The sequence below is a fragment of the Sesamum indicum genome, linkage group LG13 (assembly GCF_026168435.1).
Source record: "Sesamum indicum cultivar Baizhima isolate 11 linkage group LG13, ASM2616843v1, whole genome shotgun sequence".
Taxonomy (NCBI): domain Eukaryota; kingdom Viridiplantae; phylum Streptophyta; class Magnoliopsida; order Lamiales; family Pedaliaceae; genus Sesamum; species Sesamum indicum.
Window position 1 is genome coordinate 4,800,437 of NC_142669.1, and position 18,214 is coordinate 4,818,650.

General features: G+C 35.2%; 2 pseudogenes across 1 annotated transcript in view; one reads left to right on the forward strand and one right to left on the reverse strand.

Annotated features, from left to right (window-relative positions):
• Positions 1–5,585: 5,585 nt before the first annotated feature.
• Positions 5,586–7,594, reverse strand: LOC148784416 (secreted RxLR effector protein 161 pseudogene; annotated as a pseudogene).
• Positions 7,595–16,058: 8,464 nt separating this feature from the next.
• The window catches only part of LOC105179285 (ubiquitin C-terminal hydrolase 12-like), a 60,936-nt pseudogene continuing 58,780 nt past the window's right edge, over positions 16,059–18,214 (forward strand). The window contains exon 1 of the transcript XR_016063504.1: positions 16,059–16,153. The product of XR_016063504.1 is annotated as a ubiquitin C-terminal hydrolase 12-like (transcript). The remainder of the gene's footprint in view (positions 16,154–18,214) is intronic.

Genomic DNA, 18,214 nt, shown 5'->3' on the forward strand with positions numbered 1-18,214 from the left:
CGTCTAACCCCGGAGGGAGGAAACTGAAAAAGTAGTGAGCATGATGTGCATGCTCTCCTGTGTTTAGGTTTGGAGGGAGGAAGGTTGAGAAAGAAGTCAGTTTAACTTGCATGCTCATCCATGTCTAGGTTCGGAGGGAGGAAAGTACGAGAGGTTTCATATTTCTCTAAATTTGATTAACTAATTCAACAGTTAGACATTAACAACCTATTTCTACACGGTTATGCTCATGCTTGGCCTATTCAGCAGTTAGACATTAACAACGCATTTCTACACGGTTATCTTAAGGAAGACATATTCATGTTGCCCCCTAAAGGATATGATGTTTCTCCCAACTTGGTGTGCAAATTACAACAATCTTTATACAACCTAAAGCAAGCTTCGCGCTAGTGGAATGCAGAGTTCACTTTGAAGCTTGTTACTTATGGATTCGCTAAATCTGTCCACGATCTCTGCTTATTTGTCAAGCCTTCATGCTCGAGTCTTATGGCTTTACTCGTCTATGTAGATGATTTGTATGCAGAGGTGTGTGTAAGAAGCGAGGATGAGTTGAGTAGAGCAAATAAAATCGTTCAACGATGTAGGACATTGAGAAATTCTCATTACAGGTCCCTTTCTTGATGATATTGATTAGGTTAAGCGGTACCTTCACAAATTGTTCATTATTAAAGACATGGGAGATGCGAGGTACTTTCTTGGACTTGAAATCGCTCGTAGTGCTTCAAGACTTTATGTGGCACAGACGAAATATGCGATGGACATTATCAAGGAAACTGGGTTGGATCAAGCAAAATCTGCGTCTAGTCCATTTCCCTCTGGTTTGAAGCTAGCTGCTAGCTCTGGTCCCATTCTCTCGCGTCCTGATTCTTATCAAAGATTGGTTGGCCGATTACTTTATCTTGGCTTCACGCGACCGGGTGTTTCCTAATCAGTACAGCAGCTTAGTCACTACCTAAATCAACCTTGTGACTCGCATTGGAAGGCAGCATTGCCATGTGGTTCGTTATCTCAAGGGATCTCCCTCCAAAGGATTGTATTTTCTAGCTAGTAATTCCTTGGCTCTTCGTGCATTCTGTGACGCTGATTGGGCGTGTTGCCCGGACACTAGGCGTTCTCTCACAGAATCTGTGTCTGCCTTGGTGATGCGTTGGTATCGTGGAAAACCAAGAAGTAGTCACCATTTCTCGTTCCACTGCTGAGTCTGAATATAAGAGTTTGGCTTCGACTGTTGGTGAACTTCGTTGGATGTCATACATTCTCTCCGATTTCAGCATTCCTATCTCACTGCCTATTTATTTGTTTTGTGATAATAAGGCCACGTTACATATTCTAGCTAACCTGGTCTTCCACGAGCGTACGAAGCACATCGAATTAGACTGTCATCTCGTTCGAAATGCCTTCAAGGATTGTTTTATTTCTCCTTCCTTTGTTCCTGGTTTTATGCAATTGCTTGATGTATTTACCTCCAACTTGGGCCTGGTGTCTCTCGATCCCCGTCCCACTTGTGGGGGGACTGTTGAGTTGATCATCTCCATTTGCAGCAGCAATGTAAGCAGCAACAACAGCTAAACCAACAATAGCAGTAGCTTGAGGAAATAGACGCAGACATTGGCATTTTGGACGCTGGATGAGATATTTTAATTAAATTGCATTTGAAAAACTTGTCTTCTTTATTTTGTTTGTTCTGTTACTTATGTGGCCTGCCTTGTCATTTATTCGAATTGTCATTGGGCCAGCTCTTTGCCCACATGGTTAGTTTGTTACATTGGCAGTTAGCTTATGTGGACGGAATATATATAAGTCAGGAGAGTCGTCATTTTTATTGTAAAGCTTAAAGAACAGTAAAATGTCATCACTTTCTTTATCAGGGAGAGGGCCGGCGCAAAAATTCTTAATCATAGTACAAAAATTTAATAAGACCAATGATGTAAAAAAAGGCCTTCAAAGCTCATTTACTGCATACATTTGGAATTATCATGAATTACATGAGCACGCTCTATTTGTCATCGTTGGGATTGTTACTTGATAACCTCTTTAAATGGCTGACTTACAATCATATAACAATCTGAAATATTGATACAGTCATATGGATAACATTCAAAATGTTAAGTGCCTTCAATTTAGTACCCATCAAACGGTGTCGATCAAAATCAAAAGCAGAGCCAATCAACAAACCCTAATCACGCCTTCCACATATGTTTCTATCTGCAAGTTTCCTCTTTTTTTTTAATACTTATATATTTTTAGTTTTACAGACATTTTATATAAATGGGATGATTATAGAATCCTTCATTAAAATTTGATGTAATTATATATAAACTGTCTGTAGATTGAAAAATTACATTTAGCAACAATATCTTTTATTTTCATTCAATAATTTAATCCCTCTATTAGTCAAAATTCATAGAATTTTCTTATATATTAGTAAAAGATATTGGAATGGAAAACTATATTTATCCGCGAATGACATACTACTTATTGTAGGTCAATAAATTTTTTTTGGCAAAACAACCTTTATAAAGGTGAAGATATACCTCCTCACATGCATTAGCATGCGTGAAGATGAATAAGAGTAGTTTAAATAGAAAAAAATTATTTGACCTACAATTCTTCAGTAATAAGCCAATCAAAGGTAAATCTGGATTTTTATTCAATTTTGTTCTGCTAATATCTGCACATTTGATGAATGTTGACTAACGGGAAGAACTATTTGTTAGATGATAATAAAATCAGAAGTACTAGATGTAATTTTTCAAATCACATAAAGTCTACGTATAATTATACCAAACTTAAAGAAAAGGCGGTCCAATTATCCCTAAATAAATACATATTTAATACTATAATGTAAAATATATTAGAATTGCGTTCAATGAATATCTTATTTTTTGGATTCTATTAAATAATCTGATAATTTAACTTATATATTTACTAAAGTTATGATTAATAAATGATTTAGTATTTTTTATGTTGTTCTATACATTGAGATATAATACTACTTGTTCTTCTATTTTATTTTACATAATTAACAAATAATAATTTAAATTGCTATAGCAGTATCTTAATTATTTCATAATCAGTTTGGTTTTATTTTTAGAAAATTATGTTTTCAATTACATATATATTTATATTATTAAACAATTTTGTTATATAATTAATTCAGAACAAAAAACATTTGTAAGATAATCTTCTTTATAGTAATGAAAAATTCCAAGAAATACTGAATATTTTTTATATGTTTTATACTTTATTAATGAAATTTGTAAATTAGCAAGTTATGTATAAATATTTACATAATTTAATTTGTATCTTTACACATCTTTCCTAACTAAACTAATCTATTTTGTATAATTAGCATAAGTAAGAAGTTTTTAAAATTTTATATTTTGTATTAATCGATTAGTAAAAATATTTAAGATTATTATACATTCAATTTCATATCAATTGCCATTATACTTTCATAATTAATTATTGCCATTATTCTTTCATAATTTATTAACTACTTTTGATTAAGAAATGTGTATATATATAAAAGTATTTTTATGATTAAACATAAGGTAAATCTTTCTTTTGTTTGTGTAATATGTTTAATAAATATTCTTAAATACATTAATGTTTTAAAGTTATCTTCCCAATCAAAATTTTAAATTTTCTTAATAAATAACCTTGAGTTTGAACTTAGTTTTTCCTTTTCAAGTTATGTCGAGCCCGAACTTGAATTTGAATCTTAAAATTTTGTCGAACTCATACCCTTACAATTACCCAAAAGAAAATAGAAAACACGAAGCCAAAAGCTATATATTACCCAACACGACTCGAACTACATTTTCTATTATAATTCTTATTGCATGTTCAATTTTGTTTCACATATACATATCACGTGTATAAAGATTATGTTATTAACTTTATCTAGGGAAAAGATTTTATACACGTCAAAATATATATGTGAAACTAAATAGAAGATGCAACAGGAGTAAAAAATCCAATGTGAACACAATCAGAAAAAACCGCATAATGATGTGGCAAAAGTGATAAAAAATATAATTAAGAGCATAAGATGTTTACGGTGTAGGACTCCTCTAGGAGTGTCAATGGCCGATTAGGATGATGAGTTTTATTTTGGCGCTTTCCCCATAGCCAAAAATGTTGGAAGCACACTGGTGCAAGAAATTCTCTGGCAATCTCTTCCTGTCAATCATCTTCTATCTTAGTTTGGGAAAATAGCATTTTTCTTCCCATAAAATAAAGCCGTCCACTTTTGGTCCATTGGCTATGGGACTATCACTTTTGGTTACTAAGTTTCAAAACTTAGCACTTTTAGTCTCATGACACATTTTTATTAAATAATTAACGAAAAAAACTACGTGATATTAAGTGAATGGAAACAAATGTGCTGTATTTTTAAGTTAAGACTAAAGTGAGAGTCATGTATCCAAGGGACCAAAAGTGTAAAGGCCTAACGACCACGTGTTTTTGTTAAAAGTATCTAACAGAAAGGTGTAATGAGAACAAAAGTGTTACTTTTCATACGTTACAGGGACAAAAGTGAGAATCCCATAACCAATGGGACAAAAAGTAGAAAGACCCTAAATTATGATACGAAAAATATTATTTTCCCAACATAGTACAAGTGACATAGTACAACTTTAATTACATTATGGATATTTAAGGAATAGTAGAATGCTAAATAGTTAAATTACTAACTTACTCGACGAAACAAGTTATTTTCCCGACATAGTACAAGTAACAACAACAACAACTATGTAGAAGAAATATCAATATAATTTACCTTTACAATCATGTACATATTAGCTTCTGCTTTTTTTTTCTTCTTTAGTTCTTTATCCTTTTGCTCCCTCTTCAACCTCTCCTATAGGAACAAAAAAATTTACAAATGCGAAATATATAGAAAAAGGATAATAGGGTATTTGGCTAAGCTTATAAGCACATGATCGAAATATTTTATAAGATGTGTTTAGAACCCTATAAGCTCTTGAGAACATTTAGTAAATTTTGTTTTATTTTTTTGAAGAGCTCATGAGATCCTAAGTAAGATGTTTTGGATCTTATAAGCTCTTTAAGAAAAGGTTAACTTCACCTATCTTGTTTTCAAAATATCTTATAAGTTCTTCAAATAATGTCCAAAAAACAAAAACACACTCATAATTTTGTTAGTATTTCAGTTTTAACCTTCATATAATTTACATCCCCCAAAACAAAATTATCTATTTGTATAATCTTGAATTCTAAGAGTTTGATTAATCTTTTGGCAAAGTGTAAAATTTTGTAACATTAAGATGGTAGGTTGACACCAAAAAAGTTTAGATGCCAATGTATAAAAACTGTCATAGTGCGAATGACAAAATATAATTAATCCAAACGCTTATTATATAACACTGTAATGTCATACAACCTCAAGCATCATATTTATCCAAATAATTTAAGAACTTATTTTCAAAATAAGAATAAATATCTGTGAAATCTTAAAATATCCTATAAGATCTAGAGGCATAATATGTTCCAATTAAACTTAGCCAAACACCCTCTAAGTTTCTTTTATAAAAGTAAAAATGACTTGAGCTGATTTTTTATAAAACCTTAAGATGCTGAGAAATATCTCTGTCATCAATGTCGCACAGTATTTTATCCTTGTCACTTTCACGTATGTACACCAGAATATAGGCATTAGATTGCCTCGTAAACTTGAGGGGGGCATTATCTGGATTTGTTGTCATTACATGCTGTCAAGACATAAATGAAAAGGTAAGAAAGTATGAACAAGCTTTAACAAAAGTAGGAAAAATAAAAGGAAAACTTACTTCTTCTTTACCTGCATAAAGCTCGTCTAAACCCTTTATTTATGTCTTCTTTTGTCACTCATTCATCATCGAATTTATACCTGAAACCATTCAGAATGATCTTCTTTATGTAGTTTGCAACGAGAGATTCCATATTCCGGTGTGGTGTGGACGTGTCTTTAGAGGGCTTCTACGTTGAATTCTCGCATGAACAAATCAACGAAAGAAAGTTCAAAGTAAATCAAGCAAAGGTAATCCTTGATTTACGTTTCTTGCATCTTCTAGTTTTAATTTTACTATAAGCCTTGTTTTAGTTTATTGCTTACTTAATTAACTAAATCGAATGCCCAGGAACTCCAATGGTACACCCTTGGAACCATGATTTTATTTAATTTGATTTTTTAAATTTGTGAATTTTTATTTACCGCTTTCGCTTGCGCATTCTCGGGCCTATCCACTCGCATTTTTGTTGCTTTCAAGTGGTATCATTGCCCGGTTCAATGTGAATAAGCATGATAACGTGATTTTATTGCTTTTGAAGCATGTTATTCATTTTGCCTATTCTTGTCTAATTATACGAGAAAATTAACTTCTTGTTATAAACTTAGAGATTTCTAAGTTTATTAGCCTATCACTCTTAATAGAATATAAAGAAAACAATATATGTATTTCTCCAAAATCACTTTATTATTCTTTCCAAAACTATTTACAAATGAAATACATGGTGGTATTTATCGACCACCAAAAATGTGGTTACAAAATACACCATAAATCATTATAATTACAAATCATAATGGGGGATACAAAAGGGTATAACATAATGGGTATTAAAAAAGAATATGAAGAGGTGTATGCATTCAAATATACATATTATATATAATACTCCCCCTTGAATGCATACCTCTTTATCATATACATCCTGCCTCGTTAAAAACCTTGCCTGGAAAAATCCAATGGGATAAAATCCAAGGCTAAGGAAAAGAGTACAGTTGTATAATCTCCCCCTCAATTGAAGCAGATATCTTTCAGGTGTCGCATGTCAATATTACGTACGAGTTGTTTGAACACCTTTGTTGGTAATGCCTTCATAAAAAAATCTGCTAAGTTCTGACTTGATGAAATTTGTTGAACTGATCTTTGCCTTCCACTTGAAGCTCGTGAGTGGAGAAAAATTTTGGTAATATATGCTTGGTTCTGTCGCCTTTAATATAACCATCCTTGATTTGGGCGACGCACGCCGCATTGTCTTCATATATTAATGTGGGACATTTCTCGATTGATTGCAGTCCACATGATTCATGCACATAATGTATTAGTGATCTAAGTCATACACATTCACGCCCAGCCTCGTATAATGCAATTAATTCTGCATGATTTGATGAGGTGGTTACCAAAGTCTGTTTGGTTGAACGCCAGGAAATAGTAGTTCCACCATACATGAATACATATCCAGATTGAGATATAGCTTTATGTGGATCAGATAAATACCCCGCATCTGAATAACCAACTAATTTGGTTGTTTTGGCATCATCATGCCTTTCAAAATATAGTCCCATGTCACTTGTTCCACGTAAATAACGTAGAACGTGTTTAACACCATTCCAATGTCTCTTTGTTGGTGTTGAACTATATCTTGCTAGTAGATTAACTGAAAATGCTATATCTGGTCGGGTATTATTAGCAAGATACATCAATGCACGAATTGCACTGAGATATGGTACTTCTGGACCCAAAATCTCATCGTTATGTACTGGAGGATGGAAAGGATCTTTATTTACATCAAGCGATCGAACTACCATAGGTGTACTCAATGGATGAGCTTTGTCCATATGAAAGCGCTTAAGGACTTTTTCTATATAGTTCGATTGATGAATGAAAATTTCACCCTTAGTATGTTCGAACTGCAAGCCGAGACAATACTTTGTAGTGCCTAAATCTTTCATCTCAAATTCACTTTTTTAGTAATCAGCTGCTTGTCGAATCTCTTCAGGAGATCCAATAATATTCAACTCATCAACATACACAGCTACGATTACGAAGCCTGACTCTGTCCTCTTTATGAATAAACATGGACTTATTTGATTATGGCAAAATCCTTTCTTTATTAAGTACTCACTAAAACGATTATACCACATACGTCCTGATTGTTTAAGTCCGTACAAGGACCTTTTCAATTTGATGGAGTACATACGACGAGACTTTGACTGTAATGCTTCAGGCATTTTTAATCCTTTTGGGATTCTCATATAGATATCTGTATCCAATGACCCATACAGATATGCAGTTACCACATCAATGAGCTGAATTTGCAGCTGTTCAATTATTGATAAACTAATCAAAAATCTAAGTGTGATTGCATCCACTACAGGTGAATATGTTTAAGTATAATCAATTCCGGGCTTTTGAGTAAAACCTTGGGCCACAAGTCTAGCTTTGTACCTTACAACTTCATTTCGTTCATTTCTCTTGCGTATAAACACCCACTTATAGCCAACAGGTTTGACACCTTTTGGTGTTGGAGTTATAGGTCCAAATACTTCTCGCTTATTTAGCGAGTCTAGCTCATCTTGTATGGCCTTTTTCCAACTTTTCCAATCATTTCGATGTCTACATTCCTTCATAGTTTGAGGATCATTTTCATCTTTATCCATGATTTGGACGGCAACAGAACAGGCAAAAATATCATTCATTTCAATTTCTTTTTGATACCAACCTAAACTGTTATGAGCATTATTAACAGACATCTCGTAACTGTCCTCGAGATCTTGCTCATTACTTTTAGAGTCTTCAGATAAAACCGCTTTAGGAATTTTATCCTTAGAGGCACTAGTGGTCACATTCATATCGTGATTAACTGAAACGATATGTTCCTTTCTCTTTCGAGTATTTGCATCTTTAGAGCCAAGTGGTCTACCACGCTTCCGGCGTATTTGTGACTCAGATTCGTTTGATTTATTAAGAGTTGCTTCAGGGACTTCTAAACGAGCTGGAACATTTTCAGCCGGAATATGTGATTTTCTGACCTTTTTGGTATCTATCAACGCTTTTGGTAGCCTATTTGCAACACTTTGCAAATGTATGATCCGTTAAACTTCAAGTTCATTATCATTTGTCCGTGGATCCATAAAAGATATAGATGTTGCATTCCATGCAATATCTTTCTTTTTAATCTCCTTATCTACTCCCCCTAATGCCGGGAATACTGTCTCATTAAATTGACAATCCAAGTACCTAGCAGTGAATTGATCACCGGTCATTGGTTCAAGGTACTTAATAATTGAGGGAGACTCAAAACCAACATAAATTCCCAGTCTCCATTGTGGCCCCATTTTAGTTCGTTGAGGAGGGGGTATCGGGACATACACCGCACAACCAAACACCTTTAAATATCTATATTTGGTTCTCTTCCAGAGACCAATTGTAATGGAGAAAATTTATGGTAAGCGATAGGTCTAAGACGAATTAGAGCTGCTGCATGTAAAATTGCATGCCCCCATGCCGATGAAGGCAATTTTGACCTCATCAATAAAGGTCTAGCTATTAATTATTACCGCTTAATTAACGACTCTGCCAGGCCGTTTTGAGTATGTACATGAGCAACTGGATGCTCTATAACTATCCCAATTGATTGACAATAATCATTGAAGGATTTAGAAGTAAATTCTCCCACATTATCTAGCCTTTTCCTTTTAATAGGATAATCTTGAAAACGAGCCCTCAATTTAATAATTTGGGCTAACATTCTTGCAAAAGCAACATTTCGTGTTGACAACAAGCTTACATGTGACCAACGTGTTTATGCGTTAATCAACACCATAAAGTATTTAAATGGCCCACATGACGGTGTTATTGGCCCGCATATGTCTCCTTGAATTCGTTCAGAAACATAGGAGATTCTATATTCACTTTTGTCATAGATTGCTTTGTAATTAATTTTCCAAGAGAACAAGCCGAACATATAAAATCACTTTTAACAAGAAACTTCAAGTCATTTAGTGGGTGTCCATGTGAATTTTCAATGATCCTATACATCATTATTTTACCTGGGTGGCCAAGTCTATCATGCCACAAAGTAAAAATACTTTGATCAACTAACTTCGGGTTAGTGATACTATATGTTTCAACGGAGCTTATGAATGTGCCATATAAACCAGAAGTATATGTTCTCATTCTTTCTAAAACTTGCTTCTGGCCAGTTTTATATGTTGTAAGGTACAGATATTCGATACCATTTTCATTCATGGTTTCAATATGAAAACTATTTTGTCGAATGTCCTTGAAACTGAATAAGTTCCTTTGTGATTTACTAGAATATAAGGCATCATTGATATGTAATCTTGTTCCTTCAAGTAACAAGATTGTAGCTCTTCCGGAGCCTTCAATAAGATTACTAACTCCTGTAATAGTACTCACATATGTTCTTGTCATTAACAAGTTTGAGAAAAATTTCTTGTTTCTCAGAATTGTATGCGTAGTTGCACTATCAACAAGACAATGTTCCTTGTCATTGAGATTTGTAATGGCTTGATCGATTCTATATAAATGAAATAGATATATAATAAGTAAAAGAAACACTTCATTCATAAAATATAAAAACATTACTAGATAAAAAGAAATACCCTACAAATGAAAGTAAACATAACTAAATACTGGAAACATACTAATAACATTTGGGATAAATCTAATCAACAAGCATGTCGAAATCCTCAGTAATGTTTCCAAACTGTAAGGGCAACTCTGGGAGATTTTTGTCATCATTTTCAATAGACTGGAAAAAATCAGATGCATCCATATGGGTATTGTCTGATATTCCAGCCTCAATAAGATTAGTCTCAACTTCTTTACCCTTTGCTTTCACAGAAGCCTGGTATAATTTGACTAGATGTTGTGTCGTACGACAGGTACGGGACCAATGTCCAGACATCCCACATCTATGGCAAAGATCTCCATTTGTAGTTTTCTCTTATTGATTCTTTGCCTTGTTCCCATTGTTCTTTTGAATATTGGGATTAATCCATGTATTACCACGACCATTACCGCGACCACGGCCACGACTGCGACCGCCACAACCACGACCATAAGAATGGCCTCGCGGTGGGCCATGGTATCGACCACGCCCCTTTCGTGAAGAAGTAGCATTTGCTTCAGGCAATGCCGTTGAAATTTCAGGAAGTGGTTTGGAACCAGTGGGTCGGGTGTGATGGTTATTCAACAAAAGCTGATTATTTTCTTCTGCAACAAGCAGGCATGAAATCAACTCTGAATAGGTTTTGAACCCACGTTCCCTGTACTGTTGCTGGAGTACAAGATTGGATGCATGAAAAGTAGAAAATATTTTTTCCAACATTTGTTCATCCGTCACATCTTCTCCACACAACCTCAACTTTGATACAATTCGAAACATTTCAGAATTATATTCAGCAATCGTTTTGAAATCTTGCAGTCGTAATTGTATCAACTCATATCTTGCACGTGGTAAGATTACAGTCTTTTGATGGTCAAATCGATCCTTTAAACTTTTTCAAAGTTGAAAAGGACTTTTGACTGTTAAATATTGAGACTTCATAAACATCAAGAGCAACGAAATCCAATTTTGTGAGATTGGCCATTAAGCTACAACAAGTTAATATTCACTTTTAGCATAATATTCAACATATACATATAAGTAAAATGAAATGTATTACACATAATATAAAATAAAAATGACATGAAACATTACTAACATTAAGTTACATATAAGTTACCATGTAATTAGTATGAATTATTATGGCATGCATACATGGAATTAAATATATTTAAGTTTGGCTTAACTCTTATAATGTTACAAATAGCAATTAGATGGTATTCATGCCAAAATTATTTTCTTAACAAATAAATTTTGTTGCATATACTAGCAAAACATACAAAATACATACATGGGCATATGAAACAAAACAATGTTATCGAAAAATTATCACAAATCAAATAAATAAACGAAGAAGCATCAGGCTTCTTGATCAAGCCATTATCTCAAAACACTTCAGGTGGTGAGAAAATTAAATATTATATTATCATCGCTTCAGGGATGATATTGCACATAATTGGTACAAAATATTTCACCTACTGCTGGAAATGATTTTAACTCATTACTTATTTCAGGAAGCAATAAAATTTTATATAACATATCCACTTCAGGGGATAAAATCAAGAATTATATGCATACTTCTGGAGGCAATATCACATCCACTTCAAGGGATGAAATCGATAATTTATATATATAATATATACATGTCTACTTCAGGAGACATTGAAGTATATAATATAATTACTCATATTTTAATATGAAGAATCAAGAATAAAAGTAGCTATGATATTCTAGAGGTAAACAAACAAAGAATAAAAATTATACTGATAAAATTAACATTTTACCTTGGTCGATCGTAACGTTACGTCGTGCTGATAACGTGTTATAAACTTAGAGAAATTCTAAGTTTATTAGCCTATCACTCTTAATAGAATATAAAGAAAACAATATATGTATTTCTCCAAAATCACTTTATTATTCTCTCCAAAACTATTTACAAATGAAATACATGGTGGTATTTATAGACCACAAAAAATGTGGTTACAAAATACACCATAAATCAATATAATAACAAATCATAATGGGGGATACAAAAGGGTATAACATAATGGGTATTAAAAAAGAATATGAAGAGGTGTATGCATTCATATATACATATTATATATAATACTTGTTCAATTTTTGTAATTTTTTAGATGATTTAAGTATTTTAAGAAAATTAGATTTTCTGGTAAAATATTTACCTTTATTTTCAGTTTAATGTGTAGAAATAAAAAAATATTTTTTATGGTAATGTAGTCGGCAGCGCACAGTGTGCGCGCTCGGGCGCGTGCACTGCACCTAGGCTGTGCGGCCGCTAGGCTGCTACTGTCACTACGGCCGACGGCTAGGCCGTTTTTTACAATTTCTTCCGAAAAATTAGATTTTCTAATTTCTCCATATTTTCTTAAAGATATTTATTTTTTCTGATTGAATTGTTGATAATATTAGATTTTTTCTAGAGTTAAATTGCTTTAATTATTTGGTTGGTTTGCGTGCATTGGATGCATGAAACTTTGTCATCCTTTTAAATTACAAACATTAAACTTGTTGTTTTCTACATATAATTGTTTGTCGTGATATTGGATATTATGTTGTTTTTCTTGGGATGTTCATTTTTTTTTTATCTAGCATGATTAATTGTTATTATGTGGTGGTTGAATGTTAGTGGATGATCACGAAGCCTTAGACTGCATGTATAGCTTTCTATTTTGTTGGGTGGGCCTGTGCCCTTGTGATTTATTTTCTCCTCTCTCTCTTTTTATGCCTTGGAATAATAAGGCTTGCTCTCATCCCCCATATGTACTCCCCCGATTTTTTATCAGGATTTCTTATTTCAATTGTAATGATAGTAACATTGGTTTTCGTTGAGGTTTTATAATTTCTATGTAAAAACAAGCCTATGGAGATGAAGGCCTGCGAAGAAGGAAGGAGTTTGAAGGCCTATTTATATGTTGATGGGTAAATCACTATTCTAATAGCATAGGGTCACCTTGGGCAGTCCTTAGACTCACTGAGCCCACTCACTGCGGGCTCAGTGAGTCGCATAGGTTGGGCTCTTGATCATCCAACAGGGGTTCCTAGGTTTCATTGCATGCGATGCGTTTACATAATGCTTTAAATATTTTATATTTGTGCATGCAATATTAATATGTGATGAGGTCTCGGTCTAAAAACTCAATATTAACTCTCACTTGGTTGGACCAAGTTAAATATTAGGCCTATAATGGACTTCGATCGAAATGGTTTTGATCCGTCCAAGCCTTCCATCCACAGCAATGTGGTGAGGAAGCTACCGATACCCAAGTGTGGTCTCATGAGTCGTGATACATTTAGGATAGAGGAAAGCTGCACCAGTATTGTGAACAAAGGAACATGTTCACCGTTATCCTGTCTCACGAGTCTTGGGGTATGCGAATGAAATGTGATTTGGTTGATGAGTGGGGCCTATCACCGAGTAACAAGATTGGCTTGGAGTCTCGGAATCATGTGAAAAGGTGAGATAAAGGATCTTTGGAATCTCATGAAATGAGAATGGTATTGGATACCTCCCACGAGGCCTTTGGCATGTGAATTGTATAAGTGGGGCATAACAAATTGGCTTGTGGATCCTAAGGTTACTAGAAAATGTTATTCCCAAAAACCCACTTGAGAGTGGTGGGCTTCTGTATAAATAGTGGGAGAGTTAAAGACTAAAGACCAAGTCTTAAGCATAATTCATAATATTTCGGTAAATGTAAATTTCATTAAGTAAAAGGGTACATAAGTACAGTACAACAAGCATCAACTAGGTGAATTCCTCGACAAACCAAGGAATCTGCCATAAACGATAAAATGAGCATGTACTAACTGCACACGACAGTTGAACAGTAAGAATCCTCTGTCGCACATCGTCAAGAATAAGTGTACCCAAAGTCCGTGAATCACGATGGCTCCCATCAAAACGTCGAAGATTACGCTCACGCTAGATGTGATAAATCAAGAAACCAAGTAAGGCACGATAGGACGCATATATCATATGCTTGCCCCTCCATCTGTTAGCAGCCCAGAACACGTCGGTAGGCCACGGGCAGTTCGGCCAAGGGAAGTGAAGTGCGAGTCGAATCACCAGCAAACAACTTCTCGAATAGGGGCAGTGAAAGAATAAGTGATTGTGATTTTCCACCGCACCGTCCGTAAGAAGAACACAGGAGCTATCCAAGTGAGATAACCAAGGTCTGTCGATGGTAGAAAGCTTACCAAGTATGGCTAGCCAAAGGACAAAGGTATGCCTAGGGATATTAAAGGGGTCCAACAGTAGTGAAGACCATCCTACCTTGGGACCCTCAGCCCGGAGCGATCGGAGTACCGTAGTTGACGTTGGAGTCGCTGTCTGAGTCTGCCATAAAATACGGTCATTACAACCATGAATGTATGGAAGGGAATGCATAATCTGTAGAATATCCGCGAGCGATCTTAAAGGGTATGCATGGGATCGCAGAGCGGCCAACGTAATTGTCCATCCTCAATACAAGCAACAACTCTGTCTGTTAGCCATGTATTTGTGAGGCTAGGTCCATTTGGAAACTATCGAATAAATGGGCCTAACTCATGACAAGGATCCTACCATAAATAGAACATAGCCCTATCTCCAATAACATACTCAGCAAACGGTTGAATGAGGGGTCGAAGATGGAGGAGTTTTCGCCAGCCCCATGAACCCCTTCGATCTGACACCGTCCAGATAGTAGTATCTCACAGTCTCATATGATAGATCCAATCTACCCAGACAGATGCCCTATTGCCCCGAATAACTTGCCACAGTTTAACTCCCATAAGAGCACGGTTGAGGGCAGTGATGTCTTGGTTACCTTGACCACCTTCATTAATAGGTCGACATACACAATCCCAAGCGACCTTCGCATTTTCACGAGCAGTCGAATCCTTCCATAGGAAAGCCCTCAGTCGCTTTTCTTCCTCCCGAGTGAAACCCTTAGGCAAAATAAAAGCAGAGGCCCAATATACACGAAGAGCAATAAGAACAAATTTAATAAGTTGTACTCGTCCCGCATATGATAAAAACGTATCTTCCCAACCCTTGTTACGCTAATCGAGTTTCTCAAGCAGGGGTATACAATCCAATAGAGTAAGTCGCAACGATATAAAGGGGAGTCCCAAATACTTCATCGGTAAGTGTCCCTCCTAATCAAAAGCTGATCTTGAGAGAATCATGTGACTCTTTTGTGTATTAATGCGAAGGCCCTTAATTCATAATACTACAATCATCTGCTGCTTTTTATTTAATTTTCTATTTTCTAGAAAATATCTAAGAACCCTTTAACCATGATAATGGAGACTAACAAATTCAATGTCACGAACTACAACGATTAGCTGCGAAATATGAGGATTGTCCTAGATTTCGTGAACCAGGACTATATCTTGGACAAGCCACTCCCAACAGCTTTGCGAAAAGGATCCTCGCTTGAAGAACTTGTCACGTTCGAGAAGTAGCTTGAGGACAACCGCAAGGTCCGCAGTATCATATTGGCTTCGATGTCTAGTGACATCCAAAAGCAATATGATAGACTGGATTATGTTCTCTCGATAATGTTAAGGAAGTTTATGCAGTTCCTAATACGCATATTATATATGTCACCACAAAAGTATCCTCCGGGACCAAGATGGCCCAAGCATCGTCTGTACAAAGTCACGGGGTTAAGATGCTATCGCTAGTGGAGAAGCTCAATGACCTCAAAGTTGGGCTTGACAATGACAGGTACATTACCGTGATCCTTCAATCGCTTCCTCTGTCCTACGACCCTTTTATTATTAACTACAACATGAACGGACTTGAAAAGTCTATTCATCAGTTAATTAATATGTTGGTCTAATATGAGGTGATGACCCACAAATCTATGTCGGCGGTATTGGTAGGAGAGGCTTCAACCTCTAAAGCGAAAGGCAAGAGGGTCGAACGGTGGAAGAGGAAGAAGGGCAAGGGAAAAGCTGCCGCAACCACGATTTGAAAGCACCATGAAAAATGCGACTGGATCAGCCTGGAAACGCACAAGCGGAAGCGGTAATATAAAATTACATAAATTAAAACCAAACATAATAAAATCAGAATTTCAAGGGGTGTACCCTTGGAGTTCCCGAGCGTTCGATGTAGTTATGCAAATATAACAATAAAATAAATAGGGCTATGATTGAATAAAAAATGAGAGATACATAAATCATAAATCAAGAATTACCTTTTGATTTGTTTTATTTTGAATACCCTTTGTCTGACCCGTTCACGCATGGTTTTAACGTAGAAGCCCTTTAAAGTTGCATCCACACCCACCGAAATTTAGGATCCCTCAATCCTCTTTACTAGAGAAAAGTTAGGGAGAAAAATACACACCAAGTGTGTATACAAGAGGGTCGGCTAAGAGGTGGAGTTGGGTGTAGGAAATTATTTTGTGTATTATGTATTTTTTCATTAGTTATTCCAAATAACTAACACACATATATATACCTTGTATTGATACATTAAAATATGTGTAGGTTCATTTAACCATGTATAAAATAATAAAATCCTTTATTCAAAATAAATAATGACTAACATGGCACTTTCCGAAAGTTAACTTGTTAGTAAATAATTTTCTTTTCTAATCATTTCCCCCAACTTAATTAAGGGGCTTGGACCGATTTTAATTAATTAAAATACAAGCCCCAATAATTTTAATTATATTCAATTTAATTAAAGCCCACTTACTTAAGTCCATTATATATTTAATTCAATTAAATATATGAGCCCAATAAGTCTTTATTAATTAATAAATCTAGCTTAACAAATAATAAAGACAAGCCCATCATAAATTAATCCTATTAATTTATTCTTGGGCTTATCCATCTAATGGATCCGTCTTATTTATAAGTAATCCAATAACTTATGGAATTAATTCTCAATTAATTCCTCGTCCCTTCTTGGTGATTTGTATATGACTTTCTTAGTTCACCTTTCAGCTAGACTTGGGTTAGTGTCAAATACTATTATTAATTAAATTCAATTTAATTAATAATTCTTGATCAACCCTTGATCAAGAAAGCCCGTGACCATGGGTGGCCGTCTAGCAACGGTATGTGGCACTAGAGACCAGGCGAATATCCATGTGAATTTTTAGGCTCTCAATTCCATACGGTTATGGTCCTTCCATTTACCATCTCCTAGCCTTAGTCTAGGGCATGGAATTGGGTGTTGGTTTTCATCCTATACTAGGCGTCTATGCTTAATACTTGGGATCGCGTTATGCCAAATTGCTGGACATAGTAACCTCTTTTCCTATTCGAGCAACGACTGTAGCAACAGCTTTATAAAGTGTAGACGCATCTCCAAGTGCATAGGAAATACCTCTGTCACACTTTGACAGGGAGCGGATCCTCTTCTAAGGAACTCACCGTCCTCACTACATACTTTGACTACACTAAACTAGGCTTATGATGACCATGTCTGAGTTACGATCACCTCTCGAACAAATCTAAGATACAGTCATCGCATGCACGTGACTGTCATGATTCTCAAGTCTGAAGACTACTCTCGTACTATCGAAGTCGGGATTCGAGTATTACCGACCAAGCCTTCTAGGCTTCTTTATAATGATCCTTACGAGTCAGTTCAATCGATTCCACACGTAGCCAATCGACCCACTAAGATCCCATAAACATCCCACATTTTTCGCCGATGAAATACGGCACTCATCAAATGAATGCGACTCTTAATGCAATGCTCAGTAGGAGTCTCGATGCCCAGTCTCAAGGCCCTCAACTTGGAACATTTCAAACCCAATCCTTGGCA